Here is a 16014-nt window from a genome sequence, read left to right on the forward strand (position 1 = left end):
CATATACCCTTTTTAAAAATGTTTTTATGATTCATGCTTTTTTTTGTAATTTATATATTGTTTTTACTTTAAAAAAAAAAATAGAATTCTATTGTTTTACCCCTGAGGAAGGCACTCTGTTGCTGAAACATGGATCCATGTTGGGTTCTTTAAAGATATAATAAAGTCGGCCCAAGACATATTATTGGGCATGGAGCTGTCCTATCTACCCAACTATTCCTGGATTTTTGACCTTCATAATGCGTTGTTCTCTTTATTTCTTTTTGTTCCTACCCATGACTCCACCACTTATACTAGCGCTGAGTATCTGGATTTATTTCTGCCACAGTGGCTGGTGATTAAAAAAATGCCATCTGCTGAGCCTGAATTCCCACCAGTTAGTTTGACCATGAATTGTTGTGAGCAGTGTGCCATGCCTGGTCCATTGTGACAAGAGAAAAGTTTGCAAACCGCTAATCTCCTGCCATCTACTATGTTACCTTGAAATTCTTTGCAGTGCGAGAAGTATATTTTACGTACATGCTTAGCCTTTTTGGATTCCTATCAATAGTGAGTGATGATGGGTCAGCACATGTAAGTGCCTCTGCCATGCTTCTGTAGTGTAAAGACTGCGAGTCTGGGTAGAGGGAGAAGGAGAGAGGAAATAATCTGGACTAGTGCTCTCTCTTACCTGCGATTACAGAAAAAAAGATGTGGGATGCAGGAAATGGTGATTAAATGAAAACCACGCAGTCATCATGAGGCACCATCAAAATAATCGTCAGACTATTTCTGTGAAAATGTTGATTACCTTCCTAAATATAGCAGAACAACTTTCTAATGGGCACTTCTATGTCTCTGCTTGTCTGTCTGCCTGTCTCCCTGTGTAGCCCTTGTTACTTCCTTTAGTGGTGTGTGGGATGCTTTAGCATAGGACATTCAGTCCAAAACTCTGGGAGGTCTCTTTACCCTTTTATATTTGGGTTTGCTTTATTTAATGTACTGCCATGTAATTATAATTAATTCAGCTGGAGCCATCCGGGATGGTGGCTATGCACACCTCCCCACTATAGCTGCAGTGGGTTGCCGTCATTAATGTATACCCCACAGGGGATACTATATTAAGGCTATTTTAAATGCTTGTGGTAAACAATCTATCGGGGGGGGGAGGGGGAAGAAAGGCTGTAGCATACTCTACCCAAATCTATTCAGCACTAGTACACACATTTTTAAAGAATAGAAGCCCACAGTGATAAATAAGGTATTAGATGCTCATTAATCAGGAAACAAAGAGAAAAATGCAACCAGATAGTACAACAATGTGATCACCATACCTAGCATAAAATACATTTATTGAGGAAATGAATAACTGGGCAGTTATAATATGTTTGGAATAGAAAATATAGTATTCGTTTGTACTCTGTTATTTATACAATTAAAGAAATAGAATTCTATTTTCAGCTAGGCAGGACATACTCGTATAACCCACCTGGGTCCAAAGCGAAGAGCATGATAACATACATAATTAAATACATGCATCACAATCCCACCAAGAACAATGACATCACTCTAACAGTTAAAATAAAAATAATAATAATTTAAAAAAAAAATCAGTGGGCACTTTATGGCAAGTCATAGGCTTGAGCAAGCAAGCAACTTTTCAGCATCAGCTTAAAATTGGATACATAGCGAGGTTCTAGTTGATCAAGTATTAAGAGAAAAAGGGGATTGATTTATCAATTATGCATTGTTACTCTAACATCTTCATTGTCAATGGATGAATGAATTCTTTTTGATCTAATTAATGGTGTTCTGACACGCAAGTCTAATAAAATCAAGAGAATAAAGATTAGGTGGTACAGCAAATTTAAAATAAACATAAGCATACATTTACAGTCCTCCCAAAACTAATATGAAGAGCCTTGAAGTCGTCATCCTCTATGTGGAATGTAACTGCATATAATTCATGTTGGGTCTGAAATGTAATTGTCAAAAAATTCATGTAGTTCTTTTGCTATGTGAATTAGTGTGGCGCCTGGGTGAGCGTGAATTTCCATGGAAAATTTACTAGACCGGTGCTTCTCGAACCTGCCCTGGAGTAACTCCCTGTTTGATTTTCAGAATATCCATAATGAATATGCACGAGATAGATTTGCATGCAATGTCTTCATTGCAGGCTTACCTCTCTGCGGCTACGGCTGAAATTCCTTTCGCTTAACTGCCAATAACTGCAGCCACACTCAGCAGGATGTGGTTCCAAATTGGTCTGATTTTATTTACAGGAAAAATATTCAAAGACGTTCCATTCCACAGGAACATGAGAATATTAAATGTGTCATGCTGAATCAAAGCAAAGGACCACTGAGTCTAACATCCTGTCTGTAGATCACAAGTGCCTAGCAGCAAAGAAGTAAGGTGACTGCTTAAGGTAGTGGAACACCAGAAAATTTCTCAAGGCCTCTATATGAAAAGGGAACACTACAAATATTCCACAGTACCCTGATGGGAAAATAGCACAACTTGGTTTGCTCCATTTCTCTACACAGAAACTATATACTAGCATTACAAAATATCTCATCACACAAGTAAAACATAGGGCTCCTTTTACGAAGGTGCGCTAGGGCCTTAATGCGCGGAATAGCATGCGCTAAATTGCCACGCGTGCTATCCTCTACCGCCTCCTTTTGAGCAGGCGGTAAATTTTCGGCTATAGCACGCGCTAATCCGGTGCATGCGCTAAAACTGCTAGCGCACCTTCGTAAAAAGGAGCTCATAGACTACCAAACAAAGAATAAGTAAATACAAATTAGACATAAAAATATGCAGACAAAATTGAATTATTTGCTCTTATGTCCATATCATACTCCCAACCCTCCTCTTCCCTCTACCATTTCCTACAGTCAGACTCCTCCTGGATTCTATGTATGACAACCAAAATTGCATGATATCCAAACAGGAGGGACGTGAGATAACTGCTAATCTTCAAATAATTAACACTTAGTAAATGACTGAAGAGGCATTCAATACACTCATGAGTTGGTAATACAAAGTTCAAATAGCATTCAGAGCAGTGCTCACTTTTTCTTAGATTGTCAGACCAACACACTGGAATACACCGAGTGTTAAAAAGTCTGTGACATCTTAAAATGCTTGAAGATCAGTATGATGCAGCATGCATATTCTGTTGGAAGAACAACAACAACAAAAAATCCCCTTTGAAATACAAAGTAAAGGCAAATATATAGAAGTGAGATTTTAGTATTGGGGTTCTCTTAGATTTTGAGAATCACCCCATGGTTTCTCAATAAAAATACTAGCTACAGTTGGGTGTTATTCAAGACCACTCAATATATCATTTAACCTCTCTCATTTTCACCATCCTACACCAAAAATGTATTGTAATAATTATTCTTTGTCAATAAAATATATTAAATTGCCCAATTCAAATAGAAATGAATAAGGAAAGAGTCCATCCACAAAGTAATATAAAGCCCCCCAGAACATCCATGCTTTAATAATACACACTAAAAAGTCAAAAGTGAAGCAAAACTTAGCTTTGATAATCCGGAATGAGGGGCAGATTCTCAAAACTAAAATCTACCTTTAACGTGTTCAATAAACCGGTTCCAGCTGGTTTAGCATGCATCTATTTTAGCAGTGGATTATCAAAACAGCTTACCAAGGTCTTTTCTGAGTTTTCTAGTAGGCTCTGATACTACCCAGCAGTGGGAGAGATACCCACTCCCTCCTACTGCCACAACCCCCCAATATTCCCCTTGTGCCTCCAATGACCCCCCACCCCCTCCCTCTTACCTTACGATAGCTGGCCAGAGGGATGTCTACTCCATCCAGCCAGCAGGCCTGTCTATTCAAAATATCAGGTCTTCCCCTCCCCGGTGCATCCTGGGATGCACTAGGGAAGGGTCCGAGGCTCTTATTGGCCCATATGCCTAAGGTTACTTGACATTGGCAGTGGGAGGGAGTGGGCATCTCTCCCATTGCTGGGGGGGGGGGTGTCGGGGGTTGTTGATTGGTGGCAGGAGAGAGTGGGCATCTATTTTACTGCAGGGTGGGTTTGGGGGGTCATTGGGCAGTAGGAGGGACTGGGTATCTCTCCCACTGCCAGGTTGGGGGTCGCTTGACAGTGGCGGTGGGAGGGGGAGGGCATCTCTCCCGCTACTGGGTGTGTGTGTGTGTTGGTGGGGTGCATTGCTTGGCGGCAAGAGAAAGAGTAGGCATCTTTCCCGCTGCTGGGTGGGGTTCAGGGGTTCGTTGTTTGACTTCAGTGACTCAATTTGTTTTCTGGGGGGGGTTTGTATTTACTCTGTGCATGTGCCCATCGCTATCACTAGAAATAGGCATATGCAGATTTAGCGAATCTTCACTACTCTCTGCCAACCACATTTGCATGAGGTTGTTTGGAGAATGACTCACTTTTAAAAAATGCTACAATAATAGCTGCGACAATGACCCATCAGTTTTTAACGTGGATTTTTGAGAATCTAGCCCCGAGTGAGAATTCTGCCCAACAGAGTCCTGTTTTGATACTTCTTCAGGGTCAGGGTTCACTTTACAATTCTCATAGCAGAAACTTCATGGCATTAGCTCTTTCACAAGCACATTCCTTTTCATCTGTTGAAAACATACTCCACAAAAAATCCAAGTAGTTAAGAGGCTACAAACAGCACAGCATACTGTGGCAGGGAGTTGAGGTCAGAAGTAGGTAGGCCTCAATCCTTATCACTGTATCCAGCTGAGCGGTTCTCTGGAGTGGTCAAAATGAGAATTACACAATTTGAAAATATAAAGCAGAAACATTGGGTTCAAAAATAAAGCTTTTTTATTCAGTCCCAATTCCAGGGATATGCAAGTAAAACAAAACACTGGGCGTTATCATTTCACATCTAGTCAGTTCAAGTTCATGAAACCAAAATCACAAAATAGAATTCACTTTATCAGTTTCAGCTGTTGCAAAACCCAGTTCATAATGCAGCTTCACAAATATCAGTTATTTTTTTTGGATTCTTTATAAGCAATTCCAATAATTCTGGATTCTTTACGTGGTTTTTAAGCACACTTTAGCCAGTGGAGTAGCACACACAGTTTTTGGCATGCTTTTAACTCCTGAATTAGCATGGCTGAACCTATGCTTTAATTAGGGTAAAAAAGAGTTCCCTTCCCCCACAGTAGTCTCTATGGCTTCAAAGTGAAATGTTTAGCAAATGCCTTAGCTTCACTTATTAGCAATTTTAAAGCAGAGATCTTCTTATTGACATTAGCAAACTAGATTACAGACTCCTATTCCCACTGCATTTGTTCAGTATCTGGCATGCATGTTAAATCAAATTCCTCATCCCTCATACACACATCCCCATCTGGGTCATTAACACTCTCCCCAGTTACAGAAACAAGGTCTACCTTTTCTCCTTCTGTTGGAATGGGCTCCTAGTCTGACCTCTCTGGCAACCTGGGTGTGGAGAGTATGGCAGCCAGCTGTCCAGGTTCAGCTCACCTCCAGCTGGTTGCTTGAACTGTTGAAACAGAGCTGTTAGCTTTCTCTGCTCATGCTGTCCCTCCTCCCTCTGGGTTCAGGGCTTTCATTTTACCTACACCTGCAGGTTTAGCTAGGGCTCTGATTGGCTGAGCCTTGATCAGCTTGCTTGCCTTTGCTAATGTTTTCCCAGTGGTTTTATCAGGTGAAGCTACTTCCACCCCTCCTCCAGTCTGTGCTTTCTTCTTACTAGGGCTAGTGGGCTTTGGAATTACGTGATATTTCATAGGCTTCTCTCTTAAGGACAAATAAGCTTTGTGCTTAATCTGTGTAGTATTGCTACTGGGCTTTCCTGCAATGACAGTGCTTGGTTTGACCTGCGGCTCAGGTATTTTACTGTCTGTAGGCTTTTCCCTGTCATAATACGACCCTCCAGTGTTGGCTTACTGTTGTCAGCCACATGACACCAGCCAACATTGGAAATTGGTGTCCTGTGTTGTTTGTAGCCTCTTAACTACTTGGATTTTTGGTGGATTACGTTTTCAACAATTGGGAAGGAAAGTGTTTGTGAAGGAGCGAGTGCCATGAAGTTTCCAATATGAGAGTGAAGTGAACCCTGCCCTTGAAGAAGTATTGAAACAGGGCTTTGTTGGTCAGAATTCTCACTCACATTGGATTATCACAGCTAAGTTTTGTTTCACTTTTGACTTTTTAGCATGTGTTATTGAAGCACAGATTGTTTTCCTTATTCATTTCTATTTGAATTGGGCAATTTTATTGATAAAGAATAATTATTACCATACATTTTTGGCATAAGAAGGTGAAAATGAGAGAGGTTAAATGATGGATTGAACAGTCTCGTTCCAGGAGGAAAAATCCATAGTCTGTTATTGAGAAAGACATGAGGGAAGCCACTGCTTGCCCTGGATCGGTAGCATAAAATGTTGCTACTCCTTGGGTTTTGGCCAGGTACTAGGGACCTGGATTGGCCACCGTGAGAAAGGGCTATTGGTCTTGATGGACCATTGGTCTGACCCAGTAAGGCTATTCTTATATATGTTCTTATGTGTACTCCAGGAGAACCTTCAGTCAACAGGTGATTCCTACTCTGTATCATCAGTGCATTGCCCAGCTACAGGCACAGTTGGCCAAAGGTAGTAGTGTACCTTTCACTAGTGACATCTGGATCAGTTAAAATGATATACATGTCCCTGATGGCATATTGGTGGTAGCTGAATGAGGCAGGGGAAGGCTTTAGGTATAATCTAACTAATATTATGTCAGCAGTGGTCAGTGCCATCTAATTTAGCCCTGGATATTCAGTGTCAGGTGATGTGGCACTGAATATCCGAGACTAAATTATCCCACAGTGTCCACATAAGACAATTATGTGGGCCCAGCTGACCACTGGTAGGGCTCTACATAACTTTTGTTTTACTTCCTCCCTGGAACTCCTGAAGCAGCCTACCTACCCTTAACCCAGCCCATTGCCATTCAAAGTGCCTCCATGAACACAACCCTAATCTCCAACCCCATCCTGCAGTCTAGGTAGGCCCTTTGGGCCTACTTTAGCTCCCTGGTGATCCAGTAGGGTTAATGGAGGCAGGAGCAAGGCCCACTTGCTCCTACCTTCATCAACCCCACTGGACAACTAGGGAGGTAAGGTGGCCTGGGGAAGGGGGGACACTACCTAGATTGCAGGGAGGGGGTTGGGGAATCTTTAGGGGGTAGGGTAGGGGGAGCGTGCCCCATAAGATGGAGGCTGCTTTGAGGGTTCATAGAGAGGGGGAGAAGATAAAACAAAAGATATGCGGGTTCTGGCTGATATTCAATGTTTCTGAGCTGTCCTAACTTGACTGGGTTAGCTATGTGAGTCCTGGCACTAAATATTACCAACACCTATATAACCGCTGCTTGTCCATAATACCATCCCCTATTGTGCCCCTCACCTGCCATTTTTTTTTTTTTTTTTTGGGGGGGGGGGAGAGCCAATCAGAGGTGATATTCAGTGGTTAAGTGACACTGAATGTTGGTGGTTGGACAGCCAGGAGCGATTTAAGCAAGCTGGAGCATCACCTACTTGCTGAAATGGCTTTGAAAACTGCCCCAAGTGGGTATACAGAAGCAACAGAATACTGTACACCCAGGTGATGAATGATAACCACACTTTATCCTTTATCTTAGTGGAACAATCAAGGGATGGTAGTTAGGTTGGAGAAAGACAACTGTGGCTCCTGGTTATTTTAGAACAAATGGTGTAAAGGACATTTTAAAGGCAGTATAGGCAGTTGTAAAAATGAGAAGAACATGGTGGAAACAACATAGTTATGGCAGTAGTAAAATATATATTTTAATACTGTAGTGGGTTCCAGTGGTTTTAAAAAAAGATCCTTATAAATGCAAGTTGGCTGGAGGTAAAAGAGTATGTAGAGATGGTTTATTAGGTACGGTGAAGGGAAAGTTTGGACTAAAATAATAAGCTGTAAAATTTGGGTTGGCTGGATGAAAGGTTAAAGGAAACCTATTAAGGAAACCTGTTGTGTTAAAATGGAGTTATGACAACTTTAAAGTAACGTGAATCACATTGCCCATACTCATACCCAAGTAATGAACTAATATTATATTTAACTTTTTGGGTCAAATTGGTGAAATGATAGTGGTGTAGAGTGAGTAATTGAAGTTTGATATGGTAATAGTTGTGTGTTGGGACAGATTTTTTAAAAATGTGTGATAATGTCTAGGTTTTGGGTGACTGGTGGAGAAATACCATGGAAAATTATTTTCATTTAGGGCTCCTTTTACGAAGGCGCATTAGCGGTTTAACGTGCATAATAATGCACGCTAAACCGCTGCACTAGCCACTACTGCCTCCTCTTGAGCAGGTGGTAGTTTTTCGGCCAGCACGGGGGTTAGCGTGTGATGAAAAGTTGCACGCATTAAACCCGCTTGCGTGGCTTCATAAAAGGAGCCCTTAATGTAAGTCTATGGTGAGACTGTTTAGAACATTGGGTTTCTGCTTGAATTTGTCTGCAAACAAGCCTGAGCATGCATGCAAAAATAGAATACTGTGACTCTCAGCCACAAGAGGGCACCCACTCAAACTCAGGGGCGGAAAATTTCATGGCGACACCAGAAAGTATTTCTTCACAGAGAGAGTGGTTGATCATTGGAACAAGCTTCCAGTGCAGGTGATCGAGGCAGACAGAGTGCCAGACTTTAAGAATAAATGGGATACCCATGTGGGATCCCTACGAGGGTCAAGATAAGGAAATTGGGTCATTAGGGCATAGACAGGGGGTGGGTAAGCAGAGTGGGCAGACTTGATGGGCTGTAGCCCTTTTCTGCCGTCATCTTCTATGTTTCTATGTTTCTATGAACCTTATTGGTTGCCCTGTTCTTTGACTGGAAAATGTTGTGCTGGCAGAGTTTTTTTTTATGGCTCTGAGACAGTTTTACAGTTGGGGAGAAGGCTAGAAGAAACAGTAGAGGAACGACATGCTCCTGTGTGAGTGTGAATTTTGGTGTGGAAAAAGTGGTCACATGAAATAATATTTCATGTGCGAGAATACTATTTTTGAATGACATGGGCTTTTGGGACAAGAAGCCTAACAAGTTCCCTGAATGACTGAATTTGTGTGATGAGGAAGTGATCTCATTAGGTTTTAAGCACTGAATGTTATTGATGTGTGAAAGAAACTGAATAGCCAAAAAAAAAAAAGAATTTTAAACCAATTTTTAGAAAAAAATAAATCCTGTTTGATGTGGCAAGGATGTTTAAAAGCTGAAGCTGAGTTCCTAAGTCAAAAGCACTGCTGCTGAGTCACAGACAAGTTTCATTTGCTCTGACTATACTGGCTTTATGTTATGGTGATTCTGCTGACTTTGAAGTACTAAAAAGACATTAACCATCAGAATGACTTGCCTAAGAGTATGAGAAGTTTGACAATTTACAGGTGATTGAGAGGTAATTGATGTTAGATTGTATGGAGATTGAAATGTTCTATGACTTATAAGCAAATATTAAGAGTATTGAAGTAACCAGACACTGATATCAAACATAATTCATATGCTCTTTAGTGAAGTTTCTACTTCCTGAGCTTTCATCCTTTGGATTTGGAGGTCCATGTTGATAACTGAGTTGTAGTGTTCGGTTCATATGACCACCTTACACCTAATTATCTAGACACTACTCCCCTTTTTTTGAATTACCTATGAATTATAAGCCTCCCTCCCCCTAACCCAGCCTACCGCCATTCAAAGTGCCTCCATGAACACAACCCCAATCCCCAACCCTACTCTGCAGTCTAGGTAGGCCCTTTGGGCCTACTTTAGCTACCTGGTGATCTAGTATGGTTAATGGGGGCAGGAGCAAGGCCCACTTGCTCCTACCTTCATCAACCCCACTGGACAACCAGGGAGGTAAGGTGGCCCGGGGGAGGGGGGACACTACCTAGATTGCAGGGAGGCGGTTGGGGGATCTTTGGGGGGTGCTCTGAATGGCAGTAGGGTAGGGTAGGGGGAGATTGCTCCATAAGATGGAGGCTGCTTTTAGGGTTCTTTGTCCCATGCCCTGAAGATTAGAGGATATTCTTGCCAAATTGGTGCTTTTACCTCTTTTACGAGTGCCTCGGGGTCTTCCTACTAATGTTGCTTTGCTTCTCTCCCATTTCCATAGGGTTTTCATACTAATATTGTTCTGCTTTGCACCCCTGCTAGTGCCTCAGGGTCTTCCTTCCAAGGTTAGTGCTACTTTACCCCTCTAACAGTGCTCTGCAGTTTTCTTGCCAGTATTGATGCTGAGTTGCCTTTGTCCCAATGCCTCCAGATCTTCATTCCATTTTTTATTTATTTATTTTTAGAATGTATCACCTGCTTAAAACCTAAGCAGTTTACAAGAATACATTCATATTAAAATAATAACAATAAGATCATAACATGGACTCAAACCAAATATAACATAAACCATGCCCTCCAAATAATGTTCTCTGCTCTCAAGCATCACAACACTGGTCTCCTCTAGATGGTAATTCAGAAAAATACCTGCACAAAAGAGTGAGTCTTCAGCAATTCTTTAAAGCCCTGCATATTTGAACTCAAGCGCAAGTAACGTGGCAGTGAGTTCCACAAAGCTGGATCTGCCACTGAAAAGGCCGACTGCCTGCTGCTAGCTTCTTTACCTTCTTCTAAGTGATCTGGATCGAATTAGAGTGCACTAAATCAGTTTGTGCGAGCTTAATCGGTTTGCGTACCTTAGTATAAGAGGGGGTTAGTATCTTTTGCCTTGATTATAGAGGAGTAGGATCTTCGTGCCACCCTTGAAGAGTAATTTTATAGCTGGGCACTTGCATTTAGGTGCACCTTGCCTGTGTAAACTTACAAAAGACTAACACCTTAACGGGCAAGTGTACATGTATGAATGTAAGTGATATCGGGGCACCTAAGTGCTATTCTAGAAGAACACATGTAAGGGCTTAGCATATAAATGAATGGGGTATATACTTGGGTGGAGCATGGGAAGGCAATGGATGGAGCTTCCTCTTACACACATAACTTACAGAATACTATGAGTTATGCAAGTTCCTGCCATATTTACATGACTGTAGTTGTGCCAGCTCTATGGGTGATATAACTGCGGATATGTAAATGTAAGATGTCAGACACCATGTTACACTAGAATTTTTTTTAGCAGAATCTGGGTGTCCCAATGTTGGGGGGGGGGGGGCCTAATTGAAGTGTCCAGTTATATGTAGCACCCCCTAGCTTCAGCGCTGCTCTATCCCAATACAAAAGCCAAAATAGCCTTTGGTCATAGTGGTCAAGAGCTAGTTGTTCTCCTCTGGGACGAAATACACTTCCACCGGTGTAATCTACAGATGTTCTAAAATCTACGTTAATGTCCTGGATGTAAGGGTGTAAGTTTTAACCTTTGCAGAGTGCAGACGCTGTATAGAAAGAAGTCAGCACAATCTTTTAAAAACCCAATAAAACAAGATTTTTTTTTTTTTTAATTATTGCACTGGAAATGAACATTTCAGGCCCTGTAACACCAAATTTCTTCACAGTTAAAGTGCTTTTAGATGAAAAGGTTTAAAAACACTATTAAAATATTAAAAAAAAACCAGTTAAAAACTTTGTTAGCTCATTTAAGATGTTTAGCATTTGAATTCAGATCTGATTATTAAAGTGTTTTTTTGTCTTGCTTTTCAGGATACTATCACAGAGACACTTCAATTTAAATTCCGTTTCCAGGCATCGACATAAATAAATCCCATAAAGTTTATCTACATACTTTTTCTTGTTACATTTTTACTTAAAGAAGTGTTCCTTTGTGTGTAAATCTTTCTTATTCTTTTCACAGCCTGTGACAATGCCACCCCTTTTACAGGTACAGTAAGTAACCTCAATAATGTGACTGGTGCTCTTCAGGTAAGTGATCCACTTTAAATTACTTAGCCCAGTGTACCACTTAAAACAACTCCAGACCAAGCTCTCTTTTCTCCAGCTTGAGTACTCAGCCAAAAAAACAATAAAAAATAAAGAAACAAAACAAAAAACAGTGTCCCAAAAATATGTGTGTACACAAACTTATCTTCTGCTCGTTGACTGGCTTCCTCTCATCCAGGTTCAGGAACTTCTCGAACCTCAGGATTCTGCCAGTCTGGGACTCTGGTGTTCTTGCGTGAAGGCTGCAAAGAGATATCCCTGTCCTACCAATGCACTCTACTTACACAGGCTCACAAATCTGGCCTCTGCCAGCATGCTTTCAAACTTTAAAAAACTCATGCTGTCCCAAGTTTCAGCCTGCATTTATTATCTATGCCTCAGGTAACTCCAGACTGTCACCAGGCTACTTTCTCAAATCTTCAAAAATCAATGTTCTTTTCCCAACCAGACTGTAACCTCCCCCCCCCCCCCATAGTAAAGATAGAGGTAGTAGTAGAGGAAATGAAGAAAACAGGAGGCGAGCAAAAAATAACAAATGGACAGAAAACCCTGGCATGAGAGTTAAGAGAAGACAGAGGAAAGGAGAAAGTAGAGATTGGGACCAACATGATTAGAAAAATTAAATGGTTAGACAACAAAGGTACAAAAAAAGAATTGTTTTTAAATTTTTGAATTAAGTACAAAACTCACAACTGAAAGCCTGATATAGGGGAGGGTGGGGACAATGCAAGAAAGGATCGGGGGGCACCATAGAGGGCAAGATGAACTGGTTTGCTATGGCCCTGAATGCATGTAGTTGGCAGCCGCCTAGGAGAGGGGTGGGACTGGGCTGGGGGTGGGGGCAGGGGCAGGGCCTGGGGCGAGACCATGTGTCCTCTTTTTATTTTCGCATATATGGTAATCTAATCCAGCCCCAGGCCAGCTCAGGATACTTGGAAGCACCCCTACCCCCCAAAGAGGTAAAAATCTTTTTTTTAAAACAAAACAACTCAGTTTACATATAGAAGTAACCTTTTAGGGGTCAATTCTAGAAATGGGTGCCAAAGTTGGGTATCTAGATGCAGCATGCTGAGCATAAATTCTAACATGGCATCTGTGCAAGAACCACATGCGCACTCCCATCTGCGTGCTCCCACTTTACGTGTGCTGTAGGGCACCGCAGGTAGAAGTGCGCATGCGCGCGAATCTTTCTCTCTTCCCCCGAGGCGGATGTCGGCCGCGCCGGCTGTCGGCATCTGCAGGCCGCGGCGGGCGAGCACGGTGCACGGAGCCACCAGCAGCGGGTGGCGGTCAGCCCGAGAAACCCCTGACCTACAGGCCGGGCCAAAGTTTCTTTTTAACTTAAAAGATGCTGCAGCGGCTCCTCTCACGAGCCACTCCTGCGTCGGAGAAGGCGGCGATCGTGAGAGTTGCCACCGGAAAGTTAAACTGGTTGGGGCTCGGGCTGCTGCGTTGGGGAAGGCGGCGATCGTGAGAGGAGCCGTCGGAAAATTAAACTGGTCGGGACTCGGGCTGTTCGGTCCTTGCAGGCTCCTCTCTCTCGGTCTTGCCGGCAGACAGGAGGGGAGCTAGACTGAGGGAAAAAATGCTGATGCACAGGGAAATGGAGGGAGAGGGAATGCTGCAGCTGCTGCACAGGGAAGTAGGGAAGGAGATAGGAAGAAAGACACAGGGACAGGGGCAGGGAGAGAGACAGAAAGACAGACAGACAAAGGGAGCCAGGGAGGGAGAGAGACAGAAAGAAAGACAGCAGGAGGAAGAGAGACAGAAAGAAAAAGACAGGGGTAGGGAGAGAAACAGAAAGAAAGACAGACATATATTCTAGCACCAGCGGGAGGAAGGGAGACAGGAAGAAAAGAAGAAAGACACAGGGACAGGAGAGACACAGAAAGACAGACAGACAAAGGGGGCCAGGGAGGGAGAGAGACAGAAAGAAAGACAGCAGGAGGAAGAGAGACAGAAAGAAAAAGACAGGGGTAGGGAGAGAAACAGAAAGAAAGACAGACATATATTCTAGCACCAGCGGGAGGAAGGGAGACAGGAAGAAAAGAAGAAAGACACAGGGACAGGAGAGACACAGAAAGACAGACAGACAAAGGGGGCCAGGGAGAGAGACAGACAGAAAGAAAGACAGCAGGACAGAGAGAGAGACAGAAATATAGACAGACAGACATATATTCTAGCACCCGTTAATGTAACAGGCTAAAATACTAGTACTTACATAAATTGGCATCTACAAGTCTACACCTAGGCATCCCACTAATACTATGGGCTCCTTTTATCAAGGTACGCTACGGAGGTTAGCGCATCGGACATTTCATCACACGCTAACCCCCACGGCACACCAAAAAACTAACGCCTCGTCAATGGAGGCGTTAGCGACTAGCGCAGAAGGTGGTTGAACGCGCGGTATTCCGCGCGTTAACCGCCTACTGCAGCTTGATAAAAGGAACCCTATGTCAATAGCAGGTGCAAATATAGCACTTTAGCCCATAACACTGCCACTTGTGCCAGCCATTGACCTGCCTAGTTTTTGAAGCAATGATAGAATCCTATAAGTTGTGCATATCACTTGGTGACGCAGCCATGCTCCACTCACACGTATGCTCCCTGATAGTTACATAGTTTGCGAATTAGGTGCACTATTGGTAGAATAGTTCTAGCACATATGCAAGTGACTGCCAATGCAGAGCAATTTTTAAAGCCAAGAACAGTAATCTGAATATTATTAATATGGAGAAATGCGTATTGTCTCTTTTTATGTGTCTTTAGAATTTTATATTTGATATTTTTATGCATGTTTTATCATGATCCACCAAAGATGACAGAGTGGCAGAATAGAAATATTTTTAGAAAAATTAATTAAGTGGGAGGTCTGCCTGCAACCTGCTTTTGCTCCACTTGTGTATACCCTGTTGCATTTATTTGGTAATCAATTTGCACCTGTCATATATAGAATAGCGCTGAGCATACCCAGCACTTACATATGTTAAGTGCTGGTATTCTATCATTTTAGGCCCTCTTTTATTAAGGTGCGCTAAGTGTTTTAGCACGCATTTATCATGTGCTAAACGCTAATGCGTCCATAGAATAACATGCACGCGTTAGTGTTTAGCGCGCCCTAAAAAGCATAGCATACCTTAGTAAAAGAGAGGGGTTAGTGTGCAAATGGTGCTTACATTTATAGAATAAAGGGATTAATCTCTTGGAATGCAATTGCCTCTAAGGCAAATGGCTGCTATCAAATTTGATTAAAAATTAATGGAAACTTTATTCTTTATTAATTTCCAAATTTCCATCACCAAAAATTGGAGACAAACAAGAAATTCTTGAAGTATAATAAAATAAGAACATAAGAACATAAGAACATAAGAACTGCCATCTCCGGATCAGACCTTCGGTCCATCAAGTCCGGCGATCCGCTCACGCGGAGGCCCCGCCAGGTGTACACCTGGTGTAATTTATAGTCCACCATATCTTTATATGCCTCTCTTAAGGAGATATGCATCTAGTTTGCTCTTGAAGCCTAGGACGGTCGATTCCGCAATAATCTCCTCTGGGAGGGCATTCCAGGTGTCAACCACTCTCTGAATGAAGCAGAACTTCCTGACATTAGTCCTGAACCTGTCCCCCCTTAGCTTCATTACATGTCCTCTAGTCCGTGTCAAATTGGACAGTGTAAATAATCTTCTCTGCTCTATTTTGTCGATTCCTTTCAGTATTTTGAAGGTCTCGATCATATCCCCACGCATTCTCCTTTTCTCAAGGGAGAACAATCCTAGTGTTATAAGTCTATCCTCATATTCCAGTCTCTCCATACCCTTCACCAGTTTTGTTGCTCGTCTCTGCACCCTCTCCAGCAGTTTTATATCCTTCTTTAGGTAGGGAGACCAATGTTGGACGCAGTATTCCAAGTGTGGTCTGACCATTGCCCTATAAAGCGGCATTATAACTTTCTCCGATCTACTCGAGATTCCTTTCTTTATCATGCCCAACATTCTATTTGCCTTCTTTGCCGCTGCCGCGCATTGTGCCGACGGCTTCAGGGTCCTATCTATCAGTACACCCAGGTCCCTTTCTTGTTCACTCTTCCCCAGAGT

Source organism: Geotrypetes seraphini, chromosome 1 (assembly GCF_902459505.1).
Source record: "Geotrypetes seraphini chromosome 1, aGeoSer1.1, whole genome shotgun sequence".
NCBI lineage: Eukaryota > Metazoa > Chordata > Amphibia > Gymnophiona > Dermophiidae > Geotrypetes > Geotrypetes seraphini.